The 26,687-nt window shown below is 45.8% G+C and overlaps 1 protein-coding gene across 1 annotated transcript in view; it reads right to left on the reverse strand.

The window, feature by feature from the left end:
• Positions 1-12,676, reverse strand: part of LOC311248354 (ADP-ribosylation factor 1-like) — a gene marked incomplete at its 3' end in the record, with an annotated part of 98,089 nt that extends 85,413 nt beyond the window's left edge. The window contains exon 1 of the mRNA XM_084339251.1: positions 12,600-12,676. The remainder of the gene's footprint in view (positions 1-12,599) is intronic.
• Between the last annotated feature and the right edge of the window lie 14,011 nt (positions 12,677-26,687).

Below are 26,687 nucleotides of genomic sequence, written 5' to 3' on the forward strand. Positions count from 1 at the left end.
CACAGTCGGGCGGGTCTTCACAGCACGTCATGTGACATATGCGCCAATCGTGTGACAGCGGGGCTCCGTCGTCTCGAGTCGTTACAGCCTCGTCTGCACGGAGAATTCCATCCCAAAACGCTAGTCTAAACGCAAAATTAAAAGTGAGACCGCAAGACGACTTTTGCGGTTTCTGTTCAGACTCTCTCCGTCTAAACCAGGCCTGTACACTGCAATGATATCATCGCGAATTGCCCCTTTAATTGGCCGTTGCGATTGGTAAATATTATCTGGGGGCGGGCTTGCGAGTAGTGCTTTCAAGCCTTGGATTCGCATTTCACTCCTAAATTATCCAAGGCGTATGATGACGCCACTCACGCGAGCTGAGCAGTGAGCACTCAGCAGGTATGATCAGCGGGAACAATCGACTGAGCACTCACTCTGATAGACTGGCTGACTGTCTGATTTAGCTATGAAGAAAAGTAAAGTTAGTATTGCTTCATATTTTCGTCGCGTTCGACCTCCTATAGTGAGCCGAACTGAACTCAGACACACGGAGAGAGCTGCGGCGTCTGCTCCTCCTCCAGCCCTCTCGCACCCGTGGCTGTTGTAAACACTAGTCTCTAGTGCAGGGGTGGCCAACCCGCGGCTCGCGAGCCGCATGCGGCTCTTTGCCCGTCAATGTGCGGCTCTTCCATCCATAAAAAAAAATAAAAAAAAATAAAAAAAAAATATTTTTTTTTATTATTTTTTTTACTTTTTTTTAAAAAATGTTACCTTTTTTTTTTTATGTCACTCATTCCATAAGGACGTAGAATAAACATTTACAATTTTTTTTTAAATGGTCCATTTGCATGTTCTTGGTATCTGAATCTAGGGACATATATGGATCAGTGTCAGAAATAGTGTGTCTGTTACTAGGCTTGAGTAAATTGTAATGAACCAAAGGAGAATATCAATTCTATTTAAAAAAAAAATAATCTTTGACTGTAAATAACACCATGCTAAAATTGACCAGACCTGAAAAATCTAAGCAAATGAATAAAGGGAAGATGATTAAACAGAAGGTTTTGTAGATACAGTACTGAATTCTGCCATCTTTTTTATAATGTAAATTTCTCCACCATTTTTCATCATATTGCAACACCGTTTTTTGCAAGACGTTCACAGAAAGGTAAAGAAACTAACTGCGTTCTGTAGGCCTGCCGCGATAAGCAATAAATCGATTAATTGCCGCGATAATTAAAAGTAATGCAATGATTTTGACGGGCGCGATTAATTGCTATTTGCGCCTTGTCAGTCACTGTCCGTGTGGGGGGCCGCTGGCCATACTACAGAGCACAGCTCCGTGGGGCAGTAGCAACGCCACATATAGTTTAACTACATTTCTCAATGGTGTTGCTCCTTTTAACCAAGTAGCGTTATTTATAGTGTAACGTTAGCTATTTTTAGACCCAAGTAGTTACTCGCTACTGCCCGGAGAAACTGGACTGCTAAATAAAGATGAAAGATCGAGTGTTGATTCTCATTCAAAGCTAACAACATTAGCTAACAAACGAAATACAACGTATAGCATAGCTACAACACAGAATAACGTTAATACAATTACATGCATCATTGTTTACAATGAACGGGTGGGGCTAGTCAAAGGACTGGACACGGGGACAAGTTAAACATGAATTCATTTATTATAACGTAGTAGGTAGTTTCGAGTCGTGCTGCAGTGCCTACGCGCCACAGCTATTCTATTATATACTGCTTTGACGCTTCCTCCTCATCGTTGATTGCCTGTAGTAGCTGCATCTAACGTTAGTAGCTAACGTTAAAACTAACCTAAAGTTAGTTGTTCACCAACAATCTCAATATTTGTTTTATCATTAGCTCAAAAACACAACCGGACGAGACAAGTTGGCCGCTCATAGGTGGCGGTGCCGCTAGGATAATAACAACAGTACTTCCGGTCCGGTCGGTGGGCTTCAAAATAAAAGTCTAAACACCGGAAAAGACGGAGCGGTGGGCTTCAAAATAAAAGTTTTGGGAAATAAATTTCTCAAAAAAAAATTCTCTAACCGGTCGCAATAATATCGCTTATCGCGATATTTTCGGGGGCAATTAATCGCCCAGCAAAATGTGTTATCGTGGCAGGCCTAGCGTTCTGTTTTATGGCAATAACGTTCAGGTTTGTGGGAGATAATCCCAAAAAATAAGAGAAATTAAAAAGTAAATCCAGAAGTCAGATGATTGACAGGGGCTGGTGTGAGCTGGGTAGGGTAGTTTTTCGAAATTTGAAAGCCCCGAGTCTCTTCCTTCAAAAGACTACACTCACTTTTGGCTGTGCCACTTCCTCCTGTCAATATGCGCCGGTTTCCGACTCAATGCCCTGAGATTTCTATAATCTTATATTTCACTAATAACAGTTCAAATAATTGGTAAACAAACATAATGCTGAAAATATACACTTTTACTGTATATCTCGGGCTTAAGAGGTTAACCCTGTGAGGCCCAAATTAAAAAGAAATTAGCAACTTCAGAGGCCAGAGGGTGGGACATATAAACACATTTACTATCAAATAGCATTGTGAGGCTGAACAACAGGACCAATTGACTATACATGTGCTTAAAGGGGAACTATCTTATAAATGGCTTTTTTCAGTGTTTACCATTGTTTCTTAGCTATGTGGACTTATATTAATAGGATATATGTCTCTAATTCTCATATTGGCGAATTCTTCCAATTCTCCTCTCACAATATTCACCCTCACTGAACTGAGTCATCTGAAAATGTGCATATCTGTGATGTCAGAGATTTCTCAGCTGCATAATAATGTGGCAGTTGATGTGGCAGTTGGCACCAGGCCACACAGTGGTTGGAGCCCAGCCTCAAAACGGCTTAAGATCTTAAGGTAGAAAAATGCGGTTTTTAGTACTTGATTAGAAATACAAAACAATGCATTTTTTTTGAAAAAAACCTAGGTGTTCCATAGACTCACAGGAATTGTGTAAAAGTGCCCAAATAGTGAAAGAAATAGTAAAATAGTTCCCCTTTAACATTTTTTAAATAAACATTATTTTTTTAAATGGCTAAAAGTGATTTTGTAATTTTGAAACCGTGGGTCTCACAGGGTACTTTTAACCCTGTGAGGCCCAAATAAAAAAGACATTAGCAACTTCAGAGGCCAGAGGGTGAGACCTATAAACACATGAAGGGTGCCGTGACTGAAAAAAAAGGTTGAGAAACGCTGGTATATGGTGTGGCTCTTTGTGGTACCACAGTCATTTTTTTGTGGCTCTTAGTCTCTGACTGGTTGGCCACCCCTGCTCTAGTGGGACACTGGGACCTCGGTGAGCCTGCCAGCCGGCTAGCTACTGATAGCTATCAACAAATGCTCCAGTAAGTCTAGTAGACTCAGGGACCGAAACTAGAGAGCGCCACCCGCCATTTGCGCTCAGTTTTTACGTTTGGCGCCTCCCACTGAGACGTCTGAGCGCCGTGTGACGGGCAATCAAATAGTCATGTGAAAACCGAAAATCATGATCCAATTCTTTAGCGGAGTTCTCACTCGCTGTCTCAGCACACATGAAGCGCGCACCGCGCACTGCTGCTGCTGCTACCCCCTCCCCACCTGTTGCATGTAAACAGAGGCTATTGCCTCACCGTGACGTTAGTCTAGTCAGTGTGGGACCTTCGTGAGATAACGTTAGCTACCGTTACAAAATGACCCAGTCAACTATTCACTTAGTTTAATACATGACTGAGGCATTGTGTAACGTTATCCAGCCGGCTAGCTACGGATAGCTCCCGACATCAACAAATCCATCAGCAATAAATAGTCCAGTGCATAATACCTCGGTTGGCTAGGTAACTAGTCACTACGAAATGTCGCAGTAAACTAAATAGTTCACTGAGGCGTTGTCCCAACGCCATCCAGCAGTAGCTACAGAAAGCTCCTGGCATCAATGTCCTACAAGCGTCCTGCAAGCTACCTACAACAACAACATGCGTATTCGAGTCCCTGGTTTACATCGCATGAGTGAGGGCTGCTGACTAGGGTCCAGGTGCAGCGCCGGAGAATTCTTTTGCATGCTGATTCTGAATGTAGCGTTTAGGGTCCAGCTGCACCCCCGGAGAATCCTTGCTGGAGCTGGCCACTCGAGTATACAAACAGACAGTGGAGCTGTTTGCAGACAGCGAGGTGGCGATGTCTCGCAGATAATACAACTACAAGTATGATTATATAATATATATATTTTATTCAAAATAATAATTATATAATTTTTTTTTAATCAAAAACAATCGATATAAATAATGGTAAAATTGTTATTTAAAAATTTGCCCCTAAAAAATATTTTTTGCCCCTAAATTTCTCATTTAGGGGCAAGTGTGCCCCTAGTGAAAAAGCTTAGCGTACAGCCCTGTAAACGTAGCCTTAGTTAAAGGTTTTCCCAGAGCACTGAGTTACCCCTTGACCAGGGGTGCTTTTATCTAAAGCGCTTTACAACTTATGTCTCTCATCCACACACCGATGGCAGAGGAGACAATGCAAGGTGTCAACCTGCTCATCGGGAGCAGTTAGGGGGTTAACGGTCTTGCTCAAGACACCATGACACTGTCCTGGAATCGACTGTTGCGGTCACAGTTTTCAGTTTGTTTCAATTTCGGAAAGATTCCATTGCTAATTCAAATAGTATTTGGTAAAAAAAAAAAGATCTTTGCCTTCAATGCAATGGACCTGTCTCAAAACCCTGCCCTCTTTTCTTGATCCTCCAATCACAGCTGTCGCTTACCTCTGACTTCCTCGTACAAACAAAGTTTGTATAAGGAAGTCCGAGGTAAGCGACAGCTGTGATTGGAGGATCAAGAAAAGGGGCAGGGTTTGAGACAGGTCTATTGCTGAAAGCATAAAGGAACACATACTTGTCCATCATCAATTATGTGTTCTTCATCATAGGTGGCTCTCATAAGGGGCCCGGGGGCGTGTCTGAATAACTTTTTATTTCCACTGCGGTGTAACCCCTGACTGAAGGCACCGTGTTACCCCTGACTGAAGAAGGCACTGTGTTACCCCTGACTGAAGGCACCGTGTTGCCCCTGACTGAAGAAGGCACCGTGTTACCCCTGACTGAAGGCACCGTGTTACCCCTGACTGAAGAAGGCACCGTGTTACCCCTGACTGAAGGCACCGTGTTACCCCTGACTGAAGGCACCGTGTTACCCCTGACTGAAGGCACCGTGTTGCCCCCTGACTGAAGAAGGCACCGTGTTACCCCTGACTGAAGGCACCGTGTTACCCCTGACTGAAGGCACCGTGTTGCCCCCTGACTGAAGAAGGCACCGTGTTACCCCTGACTGAAGGCACCGTGTTACCCCTGACTGAAGGCACCGTGTTACCCCTGACTGAAGGCACCGTGTTACCCCTGACTGAAGGCACCGTGTTACCCCTGACTGAAGGCACCGTGTTACCCCTGACTGAAGGCACCGTGTTGCCCCCTGACTGAAGGCACCGTGTTGCCCCCTGACTGAAGGCACCGTGTTACCCCTGACTGAAGGCACCGTGTTGCCCCTGACTGAAGAAGGCACCGTGTTGCCCCTGACTGAAGAAGGCACCGTGTTACCCCTGACTGAAGGCACCGTGTTACCCCTGACTGAAGGCACCGTGTTACCCCTGACTGAAGGCACCGTGTTACCCCTGACTGAAGAAGGCACCGTGTTGCCCCTGACTGAAGAAGGCACCGTGTTACCCCTGACTGAAGGCACCGTGTTACCCCCTGACTGAAGGCACCGTGTTGCCCCTGACTGAAGGCACCGTGTTACCCCTGACTGAAGGCACCGTGTTACCCCTGACTGAAGGCACCGTGTTACCCCTGACTGAAGGCACCGTGTTACCCCTGACTGAAGGCACCGTGTTACCCCTGACTGAAGGCACCGTGTTACCCCTGACTGAAGGCACCGTGTTGCCCCTGACTGAAGGCACCGTGTTGCCCCCTGACTGAAGGCACCGTGTTGCCCCCTGACTGAAGGCACCGTGTTACCCCTGACTGAAGGCACCGTGTTACCCCTGACTGAAGGCACCGTGTTACCCCCTGACTGAAGGCACCGTGTTGCCCCCTGACTGAAGGCACCGTGTTGCCCCCTGACTGAAGGCACCGTGTTACCCCTGACTGAAGGCACCGTGTTGCCCCCTGACTGAAGGCACCGTGTTACCCCTGACTGAAGGCACCGTGTTGCCCCTGACTGAAGGCACCGTGTTACCCCTGACTGAAGGCACCGTGTTGCCCCTGACTGAAGGCACCGTGTTGCCCCCTGACTGAAGGCACCGTGTTGCCCCCTGACTGAAGGCACCGTGTTACCCCTGACTGAAGGCACCGTGTTGCCCCTGACTGAAGGCACCGTGTTGCCCCTGACTGAAGGCACCGTGTTACCCCTGACTGAAGGCACCGTGTTACCCCTGACTGAAGAAGGCACCGTGTTACCCCTGACTGAAGGCACCGTGTTACCCCCTGACTGAAGGCACCGTGTTGCCCCTGACTGAAGGCACCGTGTTGCCCCCTGACTGAAGGCACCGTGTTACCCCTGACTGAAGGCACCGTGTTGCCCCCTGACTGAAGGCACCGTGTTGCCCCTGACTGAAGGCACCGTGTTGCCCCTGACTGAAGGCACCGTGTTGCCCCTGACTGAAGGCACCGTGTTACCCCTGACTGAAGGCACCGTGTTACCCCTGACTGAAGGCACCGTGTTACCCCTGACTGAAGGCACCGTGTTACCCCTGAATGAAGGCACCGTGTTACCCCTGACTGAAGGCACCGTGTTACCCCTGACTGAAGGCACCGTGTTACCCCTGACTGAAGGCACCGTGTTGCCCCTGACTGAAGGCACCGTGTTACCCCTGACTGAAGGCACCGTGTTACCCCTGACTGAAGGCACCGTGTTACCCCTGACTGAAGGCACCGTGGTACCACCTGACTGAAGGCACCGTGGTACCCCTGACTGAAGGCACCGTGGTACCCCTGACTGAAGGCACCGTGTTACCCCCTGACTGAAGGATGTAACCTGGTGCTGCGTTACCCCTGACTAAATGATAAATGTTGCCAACGGGTGCGTTTTTAAAGAGCACACATCAACATTTAGCTGCAAACACAAAGCCAACAAACCACATTCCTAGGCCCTTCAAATGCATTGAAATGAGAAGTGGGACTTGTATGGAAACTTCAAAAACAAACAAAGCGCTTTGATCGATCACCCAAGAATTTAGGGCCTTGACTAAAGACATTCCTAGTCGACTAGGCTAATAAGTCATAGGACTTTGTCTACTAAATCAATGTTAATCGACTAGTTAATCGACAAATCTGGAAATTTTTATTTCCACTTAACTCTAGTGCTTAGATATGTGCTTCTCACTGTAAGCCTAGCACTTATAATTTCTACCCTCAGTCCAAGCATTAGAATTTCTACCCTCAGTCCAAGCATTAGAATTTCTACCCTCAGTCCAAGCATTAGGGTGACAACACTCTGCCCAAGCATTAGGGTGACAACACTCTGCCCAAGCATTAGGGTGGCGTGCAGTAGCAAGGGGCTCTCTAGCAACGTAGTATAACCAGCGGTTCTCAAATCTCCCGTTAGGAGCAGCACGGTCACTCTGAAGTCTACTCTCGCTAATAGCGCATTCGCTCATTTACTAATAAAAGTCATTGTCGACTGAGACCAAACCGACCGATTAAAATCGAGAAGATGGACAGAGAGGCAGCCCTAATTTTCATCCACCTTCCGTCACTCAATTGTCCCCGGTGACCCACCCACCACCACCACCACCACCGTGTGTCTTTGGACAGTCTCTCACTAGTCACCATAGCCCGCTAAGTCAACCGGTGGGAAGTGAACAGACCACTAGGCTCCGGGGGCGGCAGAGCGAGCACCAGGGCGGGTCCACACCAAGTGGGAAAAAGTAGGAGACGCTCTGGATCGCGATGTGCTCGGAATGTGTCCTCATATCTGATGGGGCGAAACTACACTGAGGGAAATCACGACGGGTGGGGGAAAAGTGCCGAGGCAGGCATTCAGACGCCGTGTTTATTTAGTCTGTGACTTCACAATAGGCCCCGCGCTTTGTGAGCCTCTGGGTCTCCTTTACCCGCTCACACACACACACACACACAGACCTCTCTCTCTAAATCCACCCGACTAACGGCCACGCTGGGAGCTGCTTGGGAGGACGACTTGTTTACTCACAAGCCCTGGAGCAGAAGAAAGATCATGTGACAGCCAGGCAACTACCAGCAAACCTGTTTCCACATAGCTCTTTCGACCCCCCCCCCGCCCCCCATCTATTGCCCAATGGCTGCTTACCAGGCAAGCAGGCAAGGGAATATAAGCCGCCTGGCAACGTTATCTAGGACTGGAAGCAGCTGACCACGTAAACAACGCCGGCAGTATGGAACATTCTACAGACCCATCCATGCACTGAAAGTACAATTACAGCTGTATATAATATATATATATATACATACACACACACACCGTATAGACTGAGCTCTGTGACTGTTTGAAGGAATGATGGATGACAGCAGCACATGACCAGTGCCTGCCCGGTGGATATAGTTAACCCGGGAACAGCCCCAAGTTAGATAAATGATGTCTGACAAAATTATTGCTACCCACTGGTTGCGGCCCTTTCACTGGTGGCCGGTAATAACAGTATATTACTAGTAGTAGTATATTGGATAGTTCGGCCACAAGCAAAACCAAAAGTAGGAAATAACATACTTTCTGGTAGCCCATCATCAGCCGTGGCCTAAAGCCATAGTTTGTCTTTTTAAACTATTTATCCTGCTTTTATCGTGACAGTGAATCTCCCGATGTTGACACTAACTGGGTTTGCGCTAGCAAATTATTTTGGCTGGCCGACGAGATTAAAAAAAGAATTTACTGACCAAATGTCAAATTGAACAGCCATATCATGTAGCAGATAGAAATCTGACGGAGGGTAGTATTACTGTCCGTTTGTTTGTTTTTAAATTAGAACCTAATGTGATTGTGCCGTTGCAGTTGCGCCAGATGGTAACATATCGGTCAGTTCCAAAATGTCATCCACTCCAAACTTTTCTGTTGTCAAAAAAGGACACAAATCTGGCGGGATGCACAGAATCAACCCTGTCCAAAACTGAAAATGTATTAAAACCCGACATAGACGGACACAGTGTGAACCAATGTAACGTTAATCAAGTAACGTTAATCATAAGTACTTATCAGTCACAGGTGGGAGTCTTCCATAACGATGAATGGTGATACATTGTAAATAAATACGTTCTCGGATGTAACAATATCTTTGTTGGCAGACTCATTTGGACATTCTGTTAAAGGGGAACTATTTTACTATTTCTTTCACTATTTGGGCACTTTTACACAATTCCTGTGAGTCTATGGAACACCTCTGTAATATATATATTTTTTTTATTCATTGTTTTGTATTTCTAATCAAGTCCTCAAAAACAGCATTTTTCTACCTCAAGATCTCGAGCTGTTTTGAGCCTGGGCTCCTAAACCACTGCGCCGGGCCTGCTGAGCGTTGTGTTCGCCTGAACATTAACATGCAGCAGTGACTATATGACATCACATATAGGCACATTTTCAGATGACTCAGTTCAGTGAGGGTGAATATTGTGAGAGGAGAATTGGAAGAATGCGCCAATATGAGAATTTTGAGACATAGATCATATTAATATAAGTCCACATAGCTAGGAAACAATGCTAAACACTCAAAAAGGCCATTTATAAGATAGTTCCCCTTTAACAACGCTACATTATCGTTGACATATTATTTAGCAAACACAGTAGTAGTGCATCTCGTCCTGTGTCCTTCATACTTGGTGCCTTGCTGAAAGATCGGTTTGTTTTCACTGGTGCTGCTGCCTCAATGTTTCCACATGTCCTTCAACGTTGACGTTAGTAGTGGAGGAATTACGTATAAAGGAACGTTTGTTTACTGTCATAGTCTATATTTAAACTGGGCTGCAACAGGGCTTCGTGATTGTTGTTGAACTTGCAAATGTCTGTCTCGCGTATCGCCAGAAGGTGATGTCACTACCAGAACATACACTTGCCCTCTTTCGTCCCAGAACAGGGTAGCAGACAGTCTACCGTGCATTCACTCTAAGTAATACTTTATTTTTTTTGCCACGATGGCCGACAAGATTTAGACAGCCAGTTGTAATTCAAGATGACCATTGGCCGGCATTCACCGACTAACGGAAACCCTGCACGTGCAATGCATGCCAACCGGTAAGTTGTCACGAAATTGGCCAACTTGGAACTTGAGATTTTCCGAAGACAGAAAATGAACGGGGCAATAGTCTTACAATCCTGTGACAGAAGACGCAGGGGACAACAAAAAAATCTGCATATTTTCGCCTTGAAATCCTTTTGGGCGTACTACCTCTCCTATGTTGGGACAGTTTTGGCTCAGCACTCCGCCTACTGAAAATCCCACCGTCGAAGCACACGCCTTACCCCCAGACACAGGCAATTAGGCAATGTAGTGCAACAACACACAATGGAAAATTGTTCGAAAGGGGTTTCGGGCAAATAAATGGGCCTAAACAATGGACAAGATGTCACGCATTCAGAGCAGGACCGCCGGGCGTGTTGGACCTGTGAGATTAAACAAAAAAGAGGGAACGACATTCATTGCCCTCAAGCTGGCGGAAGAGAGCACACAATAATGCCAGTGATTGGAGAATATAGGCCAGTGCTCACAGGGAAAAGGGGGAGAATCAAGACTGGCAGAGCCTGGATGTGGAGCAGGTAACAGAACACCTGCAAGCAGAGACGCACGCACTGGCTCACTTGGCCGAGAGAGACAGGGGGAAGAATTGTTGCATCACTCCACTTGGGGGGGGGCTGGGGGTCCACGGCGACAACATTGCTGTAGTAGTGTAGTTGATAACCCAAGACACGCAGGCCTAACTGTAGAACCATGTTCCACGCAGACCTAGCTGTAGAACCATGTCCCATGCAGGCCTAACTGTAGAACCACTAAATGAGTGAACCAAACAAGGTAGCTCTGACCACAGCAACTCCAGTTTCCCTGCCAGTGTCCTAAAAAAATACAGCTGCCCGCCGCTATTATGGCATGATAGGTTGTGGTTATGTTTTTATTTTATGTTAAGTAACGTTAATTAACTATTTTAGCAGTAATCTAAGTTTCTAACTCTCAATGTAGCCCTCTGAGAAAGAAATTCGAAGTCATCTTTCCCAGGAGATGTCAATCTTCACCAACTGTTTGAGGGAAACAGATAATGAGTATAGCCTAACCTCTTCTCCTCCTTAATTATCAACATCACCATCATCGTATATGCGGGGCAATACTAAAAAATACTTCAGTTTCCTTTCCCCCCCATCCGACAGCTCATCTGCATCGAAAATTGCCAATCCCATTTTTCAAGTGAAAGAGGAAGTGCTCATTTAAGACTTGATCCTCTGGGTGAACAGGAATGATGAGGGCATTGCTACTACGTGACTGACTGATGAGATTATGTGTATCAACTATCAAGTCAAGGCAACTTCGACAACTTGGCAAAGTTGATGAAAATAAAAGTGTGTCTCCAATTTCGATTGCGTAACGTTGTTATCACTTGCTTCAGACTGACACCTGTTACATCAATCAATATCAAGCATTTAGAACATGCCTGCATCAACCCCAGTCGATACAGAGAGAGACAGACATACAGAGAGAGGGAGAGACAGACATACAGAGAGAGAGACAGACATACAGAGAGAGACAGAGAGACATACAGAGAGAGAGAGACATACAGAGAGAGACAGACATACAGAGAGAGGGAGAGACAGACATACAGAGAGAGAGACAGAGGGAGACATACAGAGAGACACAGAGGGAGACATACAGAGAGAGACAGACATACAGAGAGACATACAGAGAGAGAGAGACATACAGAGAAAGAGAGAGACATACAGAGAGAGGGAGACAGAGACAGACAGCTAGCCAAGAGTTTCTCTCTGTCCATAACGATGACTCTACTGACATTACTGACCAGTACACCCACCGCCCACCATGGCACACAAGGCTAACTTGGCTAATGTTTTAGCTACTGGCTATACTGTTAGGAAGCTGCTGCTTCTATCCCAGAACAATGCTTGCCATGTGAACTTTAGATGCTGCAGTGACGTGTTCTAGTATCTAGTTAATAACGTTAACCTCGAATTTCACAGCAACACCGCCCTGTGTCAATGATGGGGGCCTTGTAGCAACAAGATGATAACGTTATTAACGTCAGTTATCTCTAACGTTACATTATTACAACTATAATCAATGTTTCTCGTCATCGCCATCATTGACATCGATTGACAACAGGTACAGGAGGATAACTTGTACCAGATGACCATCCTCCCAGCTAGGTGAGCTATATATGAGCTAACTAACGTTAGCTACCAACTGGGGGAATGTTAGCTTAGCCGTTAGCTCAGCTAGCTAACACAGTCCGGCCACATAGTACCGTTCGTTGGGTCCCTCGGACAGACGTCGAACAGTGAAGCAGTGAACGCAACTGCTATTACACAAACCTAGCCTTAAAATAATAAAAGACACCTTATTTTTTAGAAGGAAAATTACCTTTGCGGGTTTCTCGATGTTTCTTCTACGGTCCTCCTCCTCTCTCACTCAGCACTGCAGCAACAACAAAATGGCGGCTTTCACAAGTGTCGTCTCGAAGGCCGCGTCACTGGACGCCAGAGAGGTTTTTTGGTCTTAGCCAAACAATCTGCGAGGAAATCATAGACACGCCTCCCCCAGCACAGCGAACCAATCAGCGACGTTTAGGGCGGTGCGCCAATTTACAAGGAAAAGCATGGACACGCCCTCTCACTACCACACTACAGAAGGTTGGTATGGTATGGTATGGTATTTATTTTAGACAACAAAACATATACAGATCATTACTCACATATTTGCTTTTGTCAAGGATAGGAACGAAAAAGGGGCAATGACCTTTCACTTGATTGATTGATTGATTGAAAACAATCAATGGGTACAATACAGTACAGCTCAATACACACAATTGTTAAGGGGATGCAGACCAGAAAAAGACTTTCGTCTTGTTTACATCAGGGTCCCCCATTTTCAATTAATCAGGACATATGACATACATGACATACAGATAGTCAGTACTGCTACATCTATACATTTATGACATACCAGATTTGCAAACACAGTACTGTTTGTGATACAAAAAGAGTCCACTACCATGACACTACAGAAGGTTAACCCTTTCCCTACCACACTACAGAAGGTTAACCCTTTCACTACCACCAGTGTTGCGATGCTCATATCAACACTGGTTGCACGCACGCTAATGAAATGACGCCACGTGCATGCACGCTCCCAGGCGCGTGCGCGCGCTCCCGCGCATGCGCATAAATGTTCCCTCGCATAAGGACAGACTAAAGACAGTGTGCACTAGTGATGTGCATCTCCATCACTGAGGCCGATGCGATGCGCATCTCGATACGGTGCCAACGATACGATCATACATTAACGATACATTTGAAGCACCGGGCGATGCGATACGATTCACCCCCTGTTGAGATACGATTCGATACGATTTGATTCAACATAATGCGATTCGGGGCGATACGATGCGATTCAACACGGTGCAAAATAATGATACAATTTTATGGTATGATAGAGGATTTTGTTGTATTCCTTATATGCAGCTTATATTATTATTAAAAATAAAATAATCTACTGTAAGACACTTTATATCAGATCACGCAGGGGCGAAATAATAAGGGTAGCAAGTTTAGCTGAAGTATAGGCTAGTTTAGCGCCGGGAGCACCGCGTGGCTAAAGGATATACCAACAGAGCTAAAGCTACCATCAAAAAGGAGGATGGCGACCAAGGGAAGGAGCAAATGGCCCTCATTCAATGGAAAGGCAGAGGACTATGAGCTCTGGGAAGAGCGCATGTTATGCTGCATGCACGGTGTGGGACTGAAGACGACGATCTTGACGGCCCCCACGGGAGACCTGACGGCGGAAGCACAAGCCCTGGACGACAAGCGTAATGCAGATGCATACTGTGAGTTAGCACCACTGCTCGATGACACAAGCTTGGGGCTGATATTCCGCGACACAAAAGACAAAGGCAGAGAAAGCCTGGGAGTGTTGAGAGAACATTATATCGGGCAAGGAAGACCCAGAGTTGTGGCCCTCTACATAATACTAACAGCACTGAAGAAGGGGCACACCGAGACTGTGACCGAATACGTCATCAGAGCTGAGCGGATCATTACGGCATTGAAGAGTGCAGGAGAAGCACCCAGCGATGGGCTAATGATGGCGATGGTGATGAGGACTACCGGAGCTGTACAAACCGTTCACACTCCTGGTAACACACGGTTCAGCGGACATGACGCTGTTACGACCCAAGTTACAAAATTTCGAGGCCTCAGAAGATACCCAGCCGCCGCGGAGGCGGGAGAGAGGGTGCTGAAGGCCCGAGCGACGCCGAGGGAGAAGACCAGGCCCACGACAGAGCTGGCGTGTTGGCGATGCGGAGAAAAAGGCCATCGGAAAGGTAACTGCACAAAGACTGTCTGGTGTAGCTTCTGCAAATCCACGGGGGCACACAGACAGAGCGTGCATGAAGAAACGCAACCAGAGCTCGCGATACGCGCATGGACAAGATGACGGCCATGGACGAGACGCCGGCTATGGACAAGATGGCGGCTGTGGACAAGATGGCTGCAGCGGACAAGATGGCGGCAGCGGACAAGATGGCGGCGACAGTCGACGTGAGACGAATCGAGACGACGCCCGGAGAGTAGCGGGACAAGAATACTTCATCTTCGGGGCGCAGACAGCGTACGTCACCAGGCCAACGCAGCTGCAGCAGGCCCAAAGGAAGGGACTGATCTTGGACACAGGTGCGTCGTCCCACGTCATCAACAACAGGAGTCGGTTCAAGAACTTTGACAACACTTTCCACCCGGAGAGACACACCCGGCAGACGGGAAGCGCACCTACGGGTTGGCGCAAGAGAGAGGAGACGCACAGGTATGCCTCATAGACAGTGAGGGGCGCCGGTGTACAGTGACGTTAAAGAACGCTCTCTACGTACCCTCGTTCCCACAAGGACTATTCTCTGTAATAGCTGCTACTGCGAACGGTGCCAAAGTATTCTTCGATGAAGGTAAAAATGTTCTTGTAGAGCCTGACGGTACACGATTTAACATAAAGGTGTACCAGAGAATGTATTATCTGCAAACAGAGTGTAATGACAACGACAAGTGTAATGATAATAATTATATGTGTAACGTGACTGTCAGTCACGATATTCAGACATGGCATGAGATTATGGGTCATTGTAATTACGAGGATTTACTGAAACTGCAAGCAGTGACAGAAGGCATGCACATTGAAGGTGAAAAGCGTAGACCTGACAAAGAATGTGTAGTGTGCATAAAGGGGAAGTTTACTCAATCGAGAAACAGAAATCCCACAGAAAAAGTAAAGGTACCACTTGCGCTAGTTAACACAGATCTAGCCGGTCCAGTAAGCAATGAGTCCATAGGAGGCTTTAGATATGTACAGTCTTTTACAGATGTGTGCACAGGGGCAGTGTTCGTTTACTTTCTCAAAGCAAAGAGTGACACACTCCAGGCCACGGAGAAATTCCTGGCAGAAGTAGCCCCTTATGGTAACATAAGATGCTTGAGGTCCGACAACGGAACTGAGTTCACAAACAGAGAGTTCCAATCACTGTTGAGAAGGAACAAGATAAGACACGAGACGTCATGTCCATATTCCCCACACCAGAACGGAGTGGCAGAGAGGGAATGGCGCACTCTTTTCGAAATGGCTAGGTGTAAGCTAGTAGACAGTAACTTACCTAAGAGCCTATGGCACTATGCGGTACAAGAAGCCACCTACACCATAAACAGGTGCTTCAATAAGCACACGGGCACCACCCCATATACAGCACTGACAGGAAAGAAGTGTAATCTAGCCAGAATGCACCGTTTTGGATCAGAGTGTTATGCGTACCTGCAGGACAGAGGAAAGCTAGAGTCCAGGTGTGTAAAAGGGCTCTTTGTAGGGCACGACAAGGGAAGCCCCGCTTTACTGGTTTATTATCCCGGTAAAGGGATAGTGCAGAAACACAGGCTAGTCAAGTTTGTCACAAAGACAACATGTGAGGGCGAGACACAGACAGAGGAGCCAGAGCTGGACTCCAGAGTAAGGTGTGTAGAAACCGAGACACATCAGCCCAGTGTACTTGGCACGGTCGTGCAGGCAGACAGTCAGCCACCCCCAGAGGGCGGTGACGAGGAGCACCCGAGAGTGGCGCTGAGTGCCCCAAGCAGTGGGAGGTACCCCTCGAGGGAACACAGACCCCCAAAGTATCTGACAGACTATGCTTGGAAAGGGAGTGACGAGGAGGACAGTACACCCATCACCGTTGATTACTGCTACAAGGTAGTCAGTGGGGTCCCTCAGACCTTTAAAGAGGCCATAATGTCCCCTGAAGCAAGTAAATGGGAGAGAGCGATGGACGAGGAGATGAGGTCCCTAGAGGACAACCACACCTTCACTCTCACCAAATTACCGGAGGGCAGACAGACAGTGGGAGGAAAATGGGTGTATTCAATCAAGGAGGGAATTGAAGGCCACGATAAATACAAAGCTAGGTTTGTAGCTAAGGGTTTCAGTCAGAGGGAGGGGATAGACTATGGTGAAACATTCTCCCCCACAGCCAATCTGACCAGTGTAAGGGTAGTGGTTCAGAAAGCAGCTGAGGACAATCTGATTCTACATCAGATGGATGTGAAGATGTGAAGATGTGAAGACCCATAGATAGGGAGATCTATATGGAACAATCCGAGGGTTATGAAAAGGAAGGAGAGAAGTTAGTGTATAAGCTGGAAAAATCCATTTACGGCCTAAAACAGTCTGGGCAAAATTGGAACGAGATGCTTCATACATGCCTTATCAAAGATCACTTCCTACAGAACCCAGTAGACCCCTGTGTTTACTCGAGGGAATCAAAGGAGTCGGGGAAAGTGATCATCGTCATCTGGGTAGACGAGTTGATCATAGCAGCGGACAACACCAGGAGCCTAGCTCAGGTGAAAGAGATGCTCTCCAATAGATTTAAGATGAAAGACCTTGGGAGGTTAAAACACTTTCTAGATATGGATTTTGAGCAGTCTGCCAATTGTGTAACAGTATCCCAGAAAAGATATGTGGAAAAGATTCTGAAACGTTTTGACATGCAGGAATGTAGAACAAGGGATACACCATGTGATCAAAAGCTGGACTACCAGGAGGATGCTCAGAAACTGACAGATGTAAAAATGTACAGGGAAGCAGTGGGTAGCCTCATCTATTTGACGACATGTACTCGCCCTGACCTATGTTTTGTAGTAAGTAAGAAAACATTGATTTCTTATTACACTTGCCAGTCGGGGGTAATTTCTTTCGTTCCGGATTCGCAGTAAGTACTGTGTGGATAGTCGTGGCTCCGAAGGCTGGATGCTTCCTCTCCATGCCCGTTAACAAGTAGAAGTCACAATGGGACTGCTGTTTTGCGTTTTCGCTACCCTCCACTTCTGTCTGGAGTTGTTGCTTGAGTTGTGAATTGATGATGATTCTGCTGCAAGTGATAATGTCGGTGATAATGTGTGCAGTATAGGGACTCAAACTGAAATGACTCGTGATTTTATTTATTCTATGACCAATGAAGTTATAAATCTGAGAGCGGAAAACCTTCAGTTTCGTTCTGATGTGAAACAGTTGTCCTCTACCTATGACCAACGTGCATTTGTGGGTAAAGATGTGTGTACTTTGTGTCTATATCAAACCATCAGTCAGTAGTATACTGTGTGTACTTTGTGTCTCTATATCAAACCATCAGTCAGTAGTATACTGTGTGTACTTTGTGTCTCTATATCAAACCATCAGTCAGTAGTATACTGTGTGTTTACGTTGTGTCTCTTCTCAGACATGCAAGGAGGCCTGGTGTTGGTCCTGTCTGTTGTTGTTCTGCTGTCCTCTTTGTCCTCTCTTATTCATTGGGAATGGAGTACCTGAATAAAAGACAAGACAACCAAATATAAGCTTGTTTGAATGAAAACTTTATTTAACAGATTGCAGAATGGGTACAATACAGTACGGTTCAATACACACAATTGTTAAGGGGATGCAGACCAGAGAAAGACGTTTGTCTTGTTTACATCAGGGTCCCCCGTTTTCAATTCATAGTGACTGTAACTGACCGCCAAGGGTAAAGATGCCTATCATCTTTACTGTCAGTAAGCTTTGATTTGCGTTGGTCTAGATGATCAATTTCTCTGTATTGGCTCAGAATACTGAGCCCTCTATTTATCTATTTAAGAAAATAATATTTCGGAGCCACTTGTGCACTTTCATTTAGTGTCCACATGGGGGCAGAGCTCGTCTTCCTTTAGTATAAAGTCACAGCTTCCTGTGTGACCAAGGCGGAAGTAACTCAGAGATAACGACGGAACAGGCAGCGAATATGTATGATAGAAGGACCTTACTCCAGTTAAATGAACTACCCTTGGTAAAGCGGAATAAGGTATGTCGAACACTCAAATGTATTATTATTACTGTTGTTGAAGATATGTTGTTGTATATTTATGTGTGTAACCGCCAAACATTTATAAACATATAAAGTGGTGCACTCACGAAGTAGATTCTAATCAAAGGCACCTGCTGCCGGACAAGTAACGTTATTATATATCATTGTTTTTCCCTGAGTGCCTTTTGTTATGGAAGACGAGTTCACCTTTTAAATATCTTTGAATGCAATTGTTTGTTTGAACACTTTGGTATAATAATGAACAACATGTGAACAATATTGAAATGTGAAATATATAACTAATTGTATGTTTGTGTGGTGAGTGCAACTTACCCGACTCTGAAGAGTGAAAACTTACCGACCAGTGGTGAGTGAAAACTTACCGACCAGTGGTGAGCGAAGACTTACCCACACTCTGAAGAAAATGCATGTACAATGAAGACCATACTCTGAAGAAAATGCATGTACAATGAAGACCATACTCCAAAGAAAATGCATGTATGTTGAAGACCTCACTCTGAAGAAAATGCATGTACAATGAAGACCATACTCTGAAGAAAATGCATGTACAATGAAGACCTCACTCTGAAGAGAACACATGTATGTTGAGGACCCTACACTAAAGAAAATACATGTATGAAGAGAAGGAAGAATGAACTCCTGTATATCTAATTAACCCTATGCTGTCTGGTATCCATCCCAGCAAACCCACGGACGTGTGGCAACTCCTGTATATCTAATTAACCCTATGCTGTCTGGTATCCATCCCAGCAAAACCACGGACGTGTGGCAACTCCTGTATATCTAAATTAACCCTATGCTGTCTGGTATCCATCCCAGCAATACCACGGACGTGTGGCAACTTCTGTATATCTAATTACCCTCATGCTGTCTGGTATCCATCCCAGCAATACCACGGACGTGTGGCAACTCCTGTATATTTAATGAATATTATGCTGTCTGATATCCATCCCAGCAAGTGGAACTCTTAAATACCATCTAGTTATTTGATATTTTGAGTGTATGTGATCAAGCACAATGTCGGCCCAAGAAGACGAAGCTGGCAACCTCTTGGAGTTGGAACAGAACAGAACGGGTGCTCGCCAAAGAACTCTAACCGAGAAAGGAAAAGAAAACCGTGAAGTGGAGGATAAGAGGAATGAGAAAGCTTTTAACAAAGCTTATCAGAAGTGGAAGAAGATAGCCAAGGAAGCAAGAGGGAAGCTAAGAACCTTCTGTCCAGCAGAAGAACTTGAAAGACTAAAACAAGACATTCAAGCAAGTTGTGACTTAGTAAGAAGTTTATATGAGTCCATTTTACGTAACCGAACGAACAATAATCACTATGCAACAACCATCAAATGCACACAGCACACACACCCACACGCACACACTCACTCAAACAAACAACACACTGCAGCACCCACTCTCCACACTTTAGATCACACAAACACACTTACACTTTATATTTATTGATAAAGGATTTGCACTACAACTCGTACACCTACTGTGAATTGTACCTAAATTGCACCTCGTCCCATTTCTCCATTTCTGCCTTGCACTATATAGTATTGTATATTAGTACACTGCACAGTATTGTATATTGTATGGTAACTACGTCTATTCTGCATCGAACATTGTACATATGTCTAAACTGAACACTGTGACCTCTTTTTTTTACTTCTAATTTTACTATGTTTTTATTTCATACTTATCTTGTCTTGCACAGTCTCTGGAGCGCAACAGTAAGAAGCATTTTGTACAAAAGTATTCTGTACTTCTGTATGACAACTATTAAAGAAACTTGAAACTTGAACTTGAAACCATGCCACGACTCCTGAGATCGCAAATAAAATGGACGCCTGTATTCAGCTGACGACAGACACCCAAGAGCTTGTGTGTAAGCAGCTGGAAACAAAAGAGGAAGATTTTAATGAAAGACTTGAGAAGGAGAGGGTGAGAATAGCTCTGAACAAAGAAGAGTACAGATCTGTATATGGTCACACAAATACTGAAACAATTCACTCTCAACGTTCCAAGGCATCAAACAGGCGGAGGGAAGCTGAACTCGCGGCTAAAGTGGAAGAGGTAAAGGCCATTCAAGTGATCCAGGCTCAGCAAACCAGTCTCCTCCAACTAGAGGGGGAAGAGGCAGCCATGCTGATGGAAATGGAGAAGGTGAAGGTACAGAGTCGACGTAAGCTGGAGGAGGAGAGGATGAAGTTACAGCAGCTACAAGCAGAGAAGGAAGTCCAGGTAGCAGCAGCCCGAGTGAGGGCATACAGTTCGGGAAGTGATCTAGACAACGAAGAAGAAGAAGTCACTGACCATGAAATAAATACTGCTCACCAAAATCCTGAATATAGTGCTCCGCTACATCCTACAGCATTCCAACGTCAAGCATCTCCCAGCGCGACGGCAAACCAAGAGGCCTTCAGTCTAGCCGAAGCAATCACAAGTGCATTAAGCATGAATCGCCTACCTACACCAGAACCAACAATATTCAACGGTGACCCTATGAAATTTGTTGATTGGAAAATGACCTTCATGACCCTGATACACCGAAAGCCTCTCCCAACAAGTGATAAGATGTTTTATCTGAAAATGTACCTTACTGGAGAAGCTCGTAAGTCTGTGGAAGGATTCTTTTACAGAGACTCCGAAGAAGCATATAAAGGTGCCTGGAGAGTGTTGGAAGAGAGGTATGGAAACCCCTTCATTATACAAAGGGCGTTCAGAGACAAGCTAATGAGATGGCCTAAGATAAACACAAACGATCCTCTGGCGCTCCGAGAGTTTGCAGACTTCCTACAGGGATGCACAGAGGCAATTCCACATGTCCGAGGGCTGGACATCTTGAACGACTGTGAAGAACCACAAACTGCTCAAGAAACTACCTGAGTGGATTGTGCGAAGATGGAGCAGGATCATCGTAGAAGAGCTAGATAAATCTGGAAGCTATCCAAGTCTTGCACACTTTTCAAAGTTTCTGAACAAAGAGGCACGAATAGCTTGTAACCCCATCGCTACCCCACTACTGTTGAACTCCAGAGCCTCAGACGAGAGGTTTTCCAAGAGAGCCAGAGCGTTGAATACAAGCACTCACATAAAGAGCAACATCGTGGAGACACAGTATTCACCCTATAGAGCCAGACCACCTTGCCCAATCTGCAAGAATGAGAACCATGGCATTGCTACATGCACTAACTTCGCATCAAGGTCTATAGAGGATAAGAGAACGTACATCTACCAAAATCACCTCTGCTTTGGATGTCTGAGGAAGGGACACTCCAGCAAGGACTGTAAACGGCGACATACCTGCAACACCTGCAACCGTCGTCATCCAACGTGTCTGCACGAAGAGAGGTCACAAGCACCAGAGACAACCCAGAGTGGCACATCTACTGCAAACTACCGGAGCCAAGAAGCCCGCAGAGTCGTGTCTCACACTACAACCCGATGTGCTTCTGCAACCTCAAGCATTGTCCCAGTCCTTGTGTCTTCAGTTCAAGAGCCACAGATAACGGTGCTCACTTACGCACTACTCGACACACAGAGTGATACAACGTTTATCTTAGAGGACCTGCTTAAGGAGTTAAGTGTGGAAAGTCAACCTGTGAAGCTGAGACTCAGTACAATGACTGCTGTAAATACAGTTATAACCAGCAAGAGTGTCAGCGGCCTACAAATCAGAGGACTCCATTCTGCAAACAACATCAGAGTGCCACAAGCCTACACTCGTAGCTTCATCCCAGTAGACAAATCCTACATTCCTACTGGTAAAACAGCGCTACAGTGGCCTCACCTCAAGCATCTCGTAAACAAGTTACCATCACTTCTAGACTGTGAAGTGGGTATGTTAATAGGATGTGATTGTCCCTCAGCGCTAGCTCCACTCGAAGTCATCACAGGCTGTGAAAACGAACCTTTTGCACAGAGGACAGAGCTTGGCTGGAGCATAATAGGCTCATCTAACCCTCATCTGGACCGACAAGGGAGCCAGAGCTTTGTACATAGAGTGTCAGTAAAAGAAATACCAGCCCCGTCTACAACAGATGTCCTTAAAGTACTTGAGTCGGACTTCTCTGAAAGGAACTACGAGGACAAGTACGTGTCTCAAGAAGATGTTCACTTCATACAATTCCTCAGCGAGAACATCAGACAGAAAGAAGATGGACACTACGAGATGCCTCTACCTTTCAAGGGTAGCAGCCCACCATCCCTACCAAACAACAAGAGACTAGCTACAGTCCGCCTCCAGTCTCTAAAGAAGAAGCTAAAGACGGATAAAGAGTATCACGAACGCTATAAGGCTTTCATGAAAGACATCATCGAGAAAGGTGACGCAGAACTTGACCATACCACTTCATATGGAGAGACCGCTTGGTACCTTCCTCATCACGGCATTTACCACCCTCAAAAGCCTGGCAGGCTACGGGTCGTGTTTGACTGCTCAGCTAAATTCTGTGCAGTTTCCCTAAATGACTGTCTATTGACCGGTCCCGACTTAATCAACTCCCTAATAGGAGTTCTATGCCGCTTCAGAAAGGAAGACGTGGCCATAATCTGCGACGTGGAAAGAATGTTCCACCAGTTCTTCGTCCACCCTGACTCTCGAAAATACCTCAAGTTCCTGTGGTGGAGAGAAGGTGATTTGGAAACGGAACCACAGGAATACAGGATGGCAGTTCACCTCTTTGGAGCTGCTTCGTCTCCTGGATGTGCCAATTTTGGCCTAAGGTACATGGCACACCAACATAGAGAAGACTACCCAGCAGCCTCAGCCTTCATTGAGAAGAACTTCTACGTTGATGATGGGTTAGCCAGCGTTTCATCAGTCGAAGAGGCCAAGAAACTGATCATCGAGGCACAAAAATTGTGCAAACGAGGAGGCCTACGCCTCCACAAATTCAACTCTAACCACAAAGACGTCCTCGACTGTGTGAAACCCTCAGAAAGAGCAACAATCACTGACCCTCTCGAACTTAAGCTGGAAGCAACCCCAACTGAGCATGCACTTGGCCTTCAATGGTCTATAGACAACGACACCTTCAGCTTCAATGTCAACATGAAAGACCAGCCTTCAACCCGTCGAGGAATCCTCTCCATCGTCGCCTCTCTTTATGACCCACTCGGGTTTGTTGCCCCATTCACCCTAAGCGGAAAACGCATACTCCAAGAACTATGCCGCAGAGGCATAAGATGGGACGATCCACTGCCAGATGACTTAAAGCCACGGTGGGAGGAATGGAAGATCGGGCTACATAACTTAAAGGAATTCACAATCCCTAGATGCTATCACCCACATGACTTCGGCAACATCATCAAGACGGAACTGCATCACTTTGCCGATGCCAGCAGCATGGGGTATGGCGCTTGTTCCTACCTCAGGTACAAAAATGACAAAAATACAGTACACTCCAGTCTTGTGATGGCCAAAGCAAGAGTAGCACCCACAAAGGTCTCAAGCATCCCACGACTAGAGCTCTCAGCGGCAGTGGTCGCAACCAAATTAAGTGTGTTGCTGAAAAGAGAACTGCAGATGAAGATCGATGAAGAATTCTTCTGGACAGATTCACAAGTAGTTCTGGGCTACATCAATAATGAGGCAAGAAGGTTCCATGTGTTCGTCGCGAACAGAGTCCAACTGATAAGAGAAAACACTGACCCAAGTAAATGGCACTATATCGAAACAGCAGAGAACCCGGCAGATCATGCCTCCAGAGGCCTTCAGGCATCTCACATTCCTTCAACAAACTGGATGTCAGGTCCTACATTTCTCTGGGAGCAAGAAGTACATCCCAAACTGAATCCCTTCGCAGACCTACTCGTAGGCGATCCTGAGGTTAAGGCTGTCCAAGCTTTCACAACCAAAGTTAACAGTTGTACAGACATTCTAAGTCGCCTAAATCAGATCTCTTCATGGTCAAAGATCCTGAAAGTAGTCGCAAGAATCAAGAGGCTGGGATCGGGAAAAGTACCCAACACCGAACTGGTGACAGTCGAAGAACGAGAAAGAGCTGCCAAAATAGTGATCAAGCTTGTCCAGCAGCAAGCCTTCTCTCAGGAAATTAAGAGATGCCAGGAAGGAGATGCTCTCCCAAGTTCAAGTGCTCTCCATTCCCTTGATCCAATTCTGCATCAAGAACTTCTCTGTGTGGGTGGAAGATTGAGACGCTCATCCCTCAGTCAAGAAATGAAACATCCCATCATTTTGCCAAAAGACAGCCCTATCACCAAGCTAATTACGGCTCATCACCACGCTCAAGTTTGTCACCAAGGCCGAAGTCGTACCCAAATGGAACTGAGAGCAAATGGATTCTGGGTCATTGGTGGGAGCAAATTAGTAGCCAAGCTGATTCACAACTGTGTACGATGCAGGAAACTCCGACGACCTACTGAAGAGCAGCAAATGGCTGAACTCCCTAAAGAGCGTGTGGAAGACTCACCGCCTTTCTCATACAGTGGCATGGACTGCTTCGGCCCCTTCCTGATTAAAAAGGCTCGAAAGGAGTACAAAAGGTATGGCCTGATACTAACTTGCCTAGCTTCACGAGCTGTCCACATCGAGATGCTTGAAGACTTATCAACAGACTCATTCATTAACGCCTTGAGATGCTTCATCAGCCTCAGAGGAGCTGTTCGGCAACTTCATTGCGACCACGGTACTAACTTCGTGGGAGCTAGAAACCAGTTTAAAGAAGCACTCAAACAATGTGACGCCAGTTTACTGGAGATCTTTCTAGCAGAGAAACAGTGTGAATTTGTCTTCAACGCTCCATCCGCCAGCCATGCAGGTGGTGTCTGGGAACGTCAAATCAGGACAGTAAGAAATGTGCTGAACGCCACTATCGCTCTGTGTCCAGGCAGACTTGATGACGCCTCTCTTAGAACACTCTTCTATGAAGCTACAGCTATTGTAAACAGCCGACCACTGACAGTAGATGGTATTAACGATCCTATGGCGCTAGAACCCTTAACACCAAACCATCTCGTCATGATGAAGTCTAAAATCGCTCTTCCACCCCCTGGGAGATTTGTTAAAGAGGACATGTATGCAACCAAGAGATGGCGCAGAGTCCAGTACCTAATCGAACAATTCTGGAGCCGCTGGAAGAAGGAATACCTCCTGAACATTTCTACATGCCAGAAGTGGCACGTACCACGGCGTAACCTCAAGGTGAACGACATAGTCATCCTCAAGGACAGTAACCTGCCAAGAAGCCAGTGGCAACTATGTCGGGTCGTCGAAGCCACTCCAGAGAGCGACGGTCTAGTACGTCGAGTAAAAATACAGACTGGGGAGCGAAAAGATCACTCTACCAGACCTTCAGTCCTCGAGCGACCGATCCAGAAATTGGTACTCCTCCTCGAGAGTAATTAGTATAGAAACGCTTGAATTGTATTATTTTGATGCTATGTGAAATCTAAAAGGAAATCATGTATGACTAAATTAATTGTTTTGTGCTTATCCGTCATAGCAGGATTTGGTGGGAGTGTAACTGACCACCAAGGGTAAAGATGCCTATCATCTTTACTGTCAGTAAGCTTTGATTTGCGTTGGTCTAGATGATCAATTTCTCTGTATTGGCTCAGAATACTGAGCCCTCTATTTATCTATTTAAGAAAATAATATTTCGGAACCACTTGTGCACTTTCATTTAGTGTCCACATGGGGGCAGAGCTCGTCTTCCTTTAGTATAAAGTCACAGCTTCCTGTGTGACCAAGGCGGAAGTAACTCAGAGATAACGACGGAACAGGCAGCGAATATGTATGATAGAAGGACCTTACTCCAGTTAAATTAACTACCCTTGGTAAAGCGGAATAAGGTATGTCGAACACTCAAATGTATTATTATTACTGTTGTTGAAGATATGTTGTTGTATATTTATGTGTGTAACCGCCAAACATTTATAAACATATAAAGTGGTGCACTCACGAAGTAGATTCTAATCAAAGGCACCTGCTGCCGGACAAGTAACGTTATTATATATCATTGTTTTTCCCTGAGTGCCTTTTGTTATGGAAGACGAGTTCACCTTTTAAATATCTTTGAATGCAATTGTTTGTTTGAACACTTTGGTATAATAATGAACAA

The sequence above is a fragment of the Notolepis coatsorum genome (assembly GCF_963971535.1).
Source record: "Notolepis coatsorum genome assembly, contig: SCAFFOLD_274, whole genome shotgun sequence".
In the NCBI taxonomy this organism is placed as follows: Eukaryota; Metazoa; Chordata; class Actinopteri; order Aulopiformes; family Paralepididae; genus Notolepis; species Notolepis coatsorum.